The sequence below is a fragment of the Ursus maritimus genome, unplaced genomic scaffold (genome assembly GCF_017311325.1).
Source record: "Ursus maritimus isolate PB19 unplaced genomic scaffold, ASM1731132v1 scaffold_24, whole genome shotgun sequence".
Lineage (NCBI taxonomy): Eukaryota > Metazoa > Chordata > Mammalia > Carnivora > Ursidae > Ursus > Ursus maritimus.
In genome coordinates, this window is record NW_024424897.1 from 20,770,896 (window position 1) to 20,778,218 (window position 7,323).

General features: G+C 43.5%; 1 long non-coding RNA gene across 1 annotated transcript in view; it reads right to left on the reverse strand.

The window, feature by feature from the left end:
* Nucleotides 1-5,554: 5,554 nt before the first annotated feature.
* Nucleotides 5,555-7,323, reverse strand: part of LOC103661939 — a 5,429-nt gene continuing 3,660 nt past the window's right edge. Inside the window, exons 2-3 of the long non-coding RNA XR_568333.2 lie at nt 6,545-6,741; nt 5,555-5,899 (exon numbers count right to left, since the gene is read on the reverse strand). This is a non-coding gene — a long non-coding RNA (uncharacterized LOC103661939). The remainder of the gene's footprint in view (nt 5,900-6,544; nt 6,742-7,323) is intronic.

Sequence of the window (7,323 nt, forward strand, 5' to 3'; positions counted from 1 at the left end):
CATTCAACTGATGTTCCAGAAGGACACACCAAAAGAGTAAAAAATCACAAGCCGAGTAAAGAACATACCAAATTATACTTACCCTAGAAAAGTCCAAAACCAAGCCTGAGAGAATCAAGAGACTCTTCCAGTGATTAACTTCCTGTCAGAACAAAACACTCAGCACTCTACAACGTATCAAGACTTCCTAAAATGTATCATCCAGAATGAACGACATATAATTAAAAGTTGCCAAACTGGGGTGCCTAGGTGGCTCAGTCAGTTAAGCAACTAACTCTTGGTTTTGGCTTGGGTTGTGGTCTCAGGTTGTGGAACTGAGCCCCACTTGGAGCTCCACACTCAGTGGGGAGTCTGCTTCCTCTCCCTCTGTCCCTCCCACCACTCATGCACGATCATTCACTCTAATAAATAACTCTAAAAAACAAAAACAAAAAAAACCCACAAAATGTGCCAGATATGAAGAAGCAGGAGAATGTCATCCATAATAAAGAAAAAAAATCAGCCAATATAAACAGGTCCATAGATACACAGATATTAGAATTAGCAGACAAGAATTTTATAATATTATTATAAAAGTTATTATAAGTATTTTCATGGACATAAGGAAAGATGAACACAATGGGAAAGGAAAAGAGTTAACAAGATGAAGAAACTCACCAGAAAAGTGAAATTATAAATTTTTATTTAATAAATAACAAGCTAAATTGAATTTAAATTATTTAAATGAGAATCAAATAAAAATTCTAGAACTAAGGAGTACAATCTGAAATACAGAATTCAATAGATGGCCGTAATACCAGATGGGAAATTGCCAATTAGGAGTGAGATCAGTGAAGTAAGATAATTCAAAATAATCGTAAGACAGATCAACATTATCAAAACTAAAACAGAGAAAGGGATTGAAAAAAAATGAACTAATCCGAGCAGCCTCCTGTGAGACAGCACCAAGTGACCCAACAATTATGAAATAGGAGTTCCAGAATGAAAGGAAAACAGGGCAGAAAACTGGGTGGGAAAAAGCTGATTTTTTCCAAATTTGGTGATACAACTTATTAACCTACAAATTGGAGACTCTCAACAAGCCCCAAACAGGTAACACAACCTACACACACACACCACCTAGATATACCATAGTCGAACTGTTGAACAAAAAAGATCAATAGCACACCTTAAAAGAAATAGGAGTAAATACACATTAAACAGAGAGCAGCAAAGAGAAAAAGAACGTCCGACTTCTAGGCAGAAAAAAAACGGAGGTCAGAGGACAATCAAATCTCATTTTAAAGGTCCTGGAAATTTAGAAAAAAAAAAACTATTAACACAGAGTTTTATAGTTTGTAAAAACCACTTTCAAAATGAAAGGAAAATAAAAACACGTGTAGAGAAGGCTGATAAAAAGCGTCCTCCGAAAATCACTTTCGAGCTCTGGTTCAAGATGGCGACGACCGGGAAGCTCCTGAACGCCCCTCCTCCCACAGAGGCGCCGGTCTACAGCTACACCGGGAACAACTTTCTCTTACAGAAACCTAACGGCTGGGGCTGAGTGCCACACCAGGCCAGCGCAGCGGGTAGGACAGGCGGGCGCACAAGCTGGCCATCAGCCCCCCAACCCTCCCACCTCTGACCCGCGACCAGGAGAGAACGCCAAACCCGGAGCCTCTCCCTGAGTAGCTAAGCGTTCAAACCCCACATCGGGGATCCCAATTTTCAGACACGCACTCGGAGACAAGCTCCCTAAACAGCCAATCCTGAAAACCGACGGGGGCTCGCATGCCAAGCCCCACGAGACAGCGGTCTGAGAAAGGGCTCGGAAGGAGCTCGCGCTTGGACTCACCGGTGCAGGGCCCAGCTCGAGGCAGCCGACGGTGGCCAGACTTCGAGGGAAGGAGGCGCTCCCGCTTGGTGAAGCGTGGGTGGCCGAGGGGCAGGCACTGCTCCACACACACCGAGGAGCCTGAAGGGACCGCACGGACCCCAGGCTGGTGGGCGCCATCTTGGCGTTCTCCCCGGCGCGCTCGCCAGCTGGAGCATTTCCCTGAACTGAGCGTTTATTATAATCAGCTGGTGCCCGGGTTTTGCAGCCACAGCTGTCTAGCGGATGCGTCTGGATCACCTGGCTCTGGAAGGCAGGGGAGCTTGTGTTCCTGGTCCCATGGGATTGTAATAATCCGTGTCACCCAGGAAGGAGCTCAGAACCCTGTCTGGCACCCCGATTTTGGGGCGTGCTACAAGGGGACACCTATTGTGGCCAGTGAAGCTTATGTTCATGTGTCCCACAGGACTGTAACCAAGGAGGAAGTGTTCTTACCCAAGAGCTTGGTCTTTCCAGGAGGCCTTTAGCTAATCATCATGGCTGCACCTGAGGGGCAGATTTCTAATTAAACATACATCTGTAATCCTTTCTAGAGACCCCAGAGGGTGGGTGCCATCTTCACCTTTACGCTCTGCAGCACTTCAGAGCACCAGTGTCCCCTGAAAGGGAACTTCACACACGTCTGGTGCCCCGGTTTTTGTCTGGTGCCCTGTTTTTTCAGCTGCTGCCTAAGGGACACCCCTTGATTACTTGGCTGTGGGGGAGGGGTTGCACTTTTGGGTTCCACAGGACTGTGGCAACTGGGGAGGCGGTTCTGTGGAGCTGCTCTCAAGGAACTTAGACTATGGACACCATCTTGGTCCTTGTCTCTGCCTTGCTCCATCGCAGTGGTATGACCCAGAAAAGGGCTTATGCACTCATCTGGAGCCCCTATTTTTGTGACGGCCGCTCAGAGGACACCTCCAGGTCACCCGGCTTTGCTGGCCAGTGGAGCCTATGATTACGGTCCCACCGGACTGTATATATTTGCATACTTTAAAAAGCTAATGCCTAAGGATCTGGTCTAGATGCCGACCAAGATCCTCCCCCTTGGGGCACGGACAGGTCTTGGCACATCCTTAACTGCTGGGAGCTATTAAAAATATAATAGGCTACTTGGACAAACACAGGGGTTTGAAACACAATCAAGAGCCAGGGCAGGGCTGAACGACAAGGTTCATCTCCTACATAAGGCCACTCCTTCAAGACTGGGACAGGTGGTTCTTTCATCTACTGTATAGAAACCAACACAGAGAGTCAAGCAAGATGAAGAAACAGAGGAGTATCTTCCAAATGAAAGAATAAGATAAAAACAAAATGGACTAAAGACTGGAACATAAGACCTGAAACCATAAAACTCCTAGAAAAAAACATAGGCAGGAAGCTCCTGGATATAGGTCTTGGCTATGATTTTTTTAAATTTGATCCCCAAAGCAAAAGCAACAAAAGCAAACAAGTGGTACTATGTCAAACTAAAAAGCTTCTGCACAGCAAAGGAAATCATCAAAAAAATGAAAAGGCAACATACTGAATGGGAGAAAATATTTACAAATCATGTATCTGATAAGGGGCAAATGTCCAAAATGTATGAAGAACTCATACAGCTCCATACCAAAAATACAATCCAATTAAAACATGGGCTGAAGTTCTGAATAGACATTTTTCCAAAGAAGACATACAAATGGCCAACAGGTACATGAAACGATGTTTACATCATTAATCATCAGGGAAATGCAAATCAATACCACAATGAGATACCATCTCACATCAGTCAGAATGGCTAGTATCAAAAAGATGAGAAATAACAAGTGGTGGCAAGATATGGAGAAAAGGGAACCCTTGTACACAGTTAGTGGAAATGTAAATTGGTGCAGACACTATGGGAAACAGTATGGAGGTTCCTCAAAAAATTAAAAATAGAACTACAATATGATCCACAAATTCCTCTTCTGTATATTTGTCTGAAAAAAAATGAAAATACGGACTCAAAAAGATATATGCATTCCCAGGGGCTCCTCAGTTGGTTAAGCATTTGCCCTCAGCTCAGGGCATGATCCCAGAGTCCTGGGATCCAGCCTGCGTGAGGCTCCCTGTCAAGCCAGGAGCCCGCTTCTCCCCCTTCCTCTGCCCCTCCCGCTCGTCCTCACCTCTTGCTCTCCCTCTCTCTCTCTCTCAAATTAAAATCTTTAAAAAAGAAAGATATATGCACTCTCATGTTAATTGCAACATTATTTACAATAGCCAAGCTATAGAAACAACTTATGTACATATATGGAATATTATTCAGCCATAAAAAAGAATGAAATCTTCCCATTGCAATAACATGGATAAACCTCAGGGGTATTATGCTAAGTAAAAAAAGTCAGATGGGGGCGCCTGGGTGGCTCAGTCATTAAGCGTCTGCCTTCAGCTCAGGGCGTGATCCCAGGGTCCTGGGATTGAGTCCCGCATCTGGCTCCCTGCTCTGCTTGGAGCCTGCTTCTTCCTCTCCCACTCCCCCTGCTATAGCATGTAATAACCACTTTAGAAAGTTTTCTTTTAAGTTTTACTTTTTGATAATCTTAAGCACAACAATTATTTTATTGCCACTTTATTTCGTAGCTCCTGTGCATTTACCCTAATGGTAAGGGAGGAAGGAAGGGAAGAAGGAAGGAAGGAAGGGAGGGAGGAAGGAAAGAAAGAAGGGAGGAAGGAAGGGAGGGAGGAAGGAAGGGAGGGAGGAAGGAAGGGAAGAAGGAAGGAGGAAGGAAGGAGGAAAGAAGGAAGGAAGGGAAGAAAGAAGGGAGGAAGGAAGGGAGGGAGGAAGGGGGGAAGGGAGGGAAAAAAGGAGGAAGGAAGGGAGGGAGGAAGGGGGAAGGGAGGAAGGAAAGGGGGGAGGAAGGGAGGAAGGAAGGGAAGAAGGGAGGGAGGAAGGGAGGAAGGAGGGAGGAAGGAAGGGAGGAAGGAGGGAGGAAGGAAGGGAGGAAGGAGGGAGGAAGGAGGAAGGAGGGAAGGAAAAAAGAAAAAAAGAAAATACTCTCCTGCTGGTACAAGTGACAACATGGATGAAATTAAAACTATGATGTTGAGCCAAAGAAATCAAATTTAAAAAGTATGCACACTGTGTGATTTTACTTATGAAACTCACAAATAGGGAATACCAATCTCTGGTAACCAGAATCAGAGAAATGCTTACCTTTGGGAGGTAGGAAATGAGTGAAAAAGGGTGCACGGCAACATTCTGGTATCGTGGAAATGTTAGATATCTTGGCTGGAGTGACGGTTACATATGTATATGCATTTGTCAAAACTGCATTTCAACATATGTAAATTTTATCTCAATTTAAAAATGTTATGCATTTGGCAATTAGGGAGTTATTGGGAACCAAGATTGATCAGCTGGAGACCTCACATTGGCACTAAATGCTACTGTTTATAAAGTGAAAGATATCCATATTGTTTAGGCCTTGACAACTCGATGTAGAAGTGACAGGTTATTATTTTTCCCTACAGCGAGGACTAAGTCCCAAAGGAGTTGCATGACTAGATGAAGACAATACAGCTAGTTAGTACCAGCACTGGAACAAGAATGCAAACATTATGACCAGCAGGACCTTGCTTTGTCCTCTGCCAATCTCCCTTGTCCTGCAGCATTCAGTTTCTTTCATAAGCAATTATGTGTCAAAACAGAAACGTCTGCTGAGCCAAGCAGTTATATTTTTAGCAAGCATTTATTAAGGGCCTATTCTATTATGTCCCAAGTGCTGAGGATAAGACACAGAAGATAGGCTGGTCTTAAAAGAGACGTTTTCCAAAAAGGAAAGAGACCAAAAAACATAAAAATACCAAAATTTTAAGAGACAGGGCAAGTGCTACCATGGAGACGTGTGCACAGTGTGATGGGAAACGCCTCCATCCCCACGTGAGGCAGCTGGATGCCATTTCAGCTGTCTTCACGGGTGGGTTCATTGGGGTGACAGAAGAGCAGTGGCCCGAGGAAGCACCACCCACAAAGCTTGAAGGACGGCTGCAGTCTGGGGTTTGTGAGACAAGTATCAGGAAATTAGCCTAGAAAAGTAAATTGGCACCAGATTAGAAAAGGTCATTTTCCAAGCCAGGAAGTTTGGATTTTATAGGTGGAAAGTGGCAAAAAATAGATTTGTATTTTACTAAAGTGAGTCTAGCAGCGGTAAGTGCCTGTTCTGAGGTAAGAGCTCATTACAAGAAGAAGCAATGATGTCATTTTATCATGACCTTTAACGGCATCTACTTATTTCTCTATTCCCAATGTTCCCTCCTTTTGAGGGTGATATGCCATAAAAAGGAATTCTGGGCAATTTCAATGTTCTTTTTTGTTGTTGTTTTGTTTTTGTTTTTTAAGTAGGCTCCACACCCAGCAGGGAGCGCACAAGGGCCTTGAAGTCACAACCCTGAGATCAAGACCTGAGCCGAGAACAAGGGTCAGACACTTAACCAATTGAGCCACCCAGGCACCCTTGCAATTTCAATATTCTAAGATGGGAACTAAAGCTATAGATTGTCATACAACACTACCTAATTAATCAAGCCCAAAATAAAGTAGTCCTGTGGGTTGGTGCTCTCACTGCTTTCCCTCTCTCTCTCTCTCTCTCTCTCTCTCCTCTCTCTTTCCATATATCCACATTTTACAAATAGAATTAGCTCAAGATAAAAGGAAATATTTCTTATTTTTACCTGCAGTTACTTGAAAATAATGACACATTGCTGCATTTTAATTAACTGGAACCTATGACAGAAAACCAAGATGTGGATTCTCTTCAAAGAAATTCTTCCTTTGATTCATTAGGTTACTGTGGAAATTAGAATTTTCCTCCAGGGATTTGTAATTTCTGATTTTCAAATACGTTTTTGAATCCTTCAACTCATGTCCTCTGCAAAACAGCATCAATATGAACAGCATCAGAAGACATGAACAGACATTTCTCCAAAGAAGAAACACAAATGGCCAACAGACACATGAAAAAATGTTCAACGTCACACTCATCATGGAAACACAAATCAAAACCACAATGAGATATCACCTCACACCAGTCAGAATGGCTAAAATTAACAACTCAGAAAACAACAGATGTTGGCAAGGATGTGGAGAAAGGGGAATCTTCTTGGTGGGAATGCAAGCTGCCTTAGCCACTCTGGAAAAGATGCGGTGTATATATTCAATGGAATATTACTCAGGCATCAAAAAGAATGAAATCTTCCCATTTGCAACAACATGAATGGAACCACAGTGTATTATGCTAAGCGAAGTAAGTCAGCCAGAGAAAGACAAATACCATATGATTTCATTCATATGTGGAATTTAGGAAACAAAACAGATGAACATAGGAGAACAGATGGAAAAATAAAAGAAAGAAAGAGAGGGAGGCAAACCTTTAGAGTCTTAAACATAGGGAACAAACTGGGGGTTTCTGGAGGGGAAATGGGTGGGGGGATGGGGTAACTGGGTGATGGGC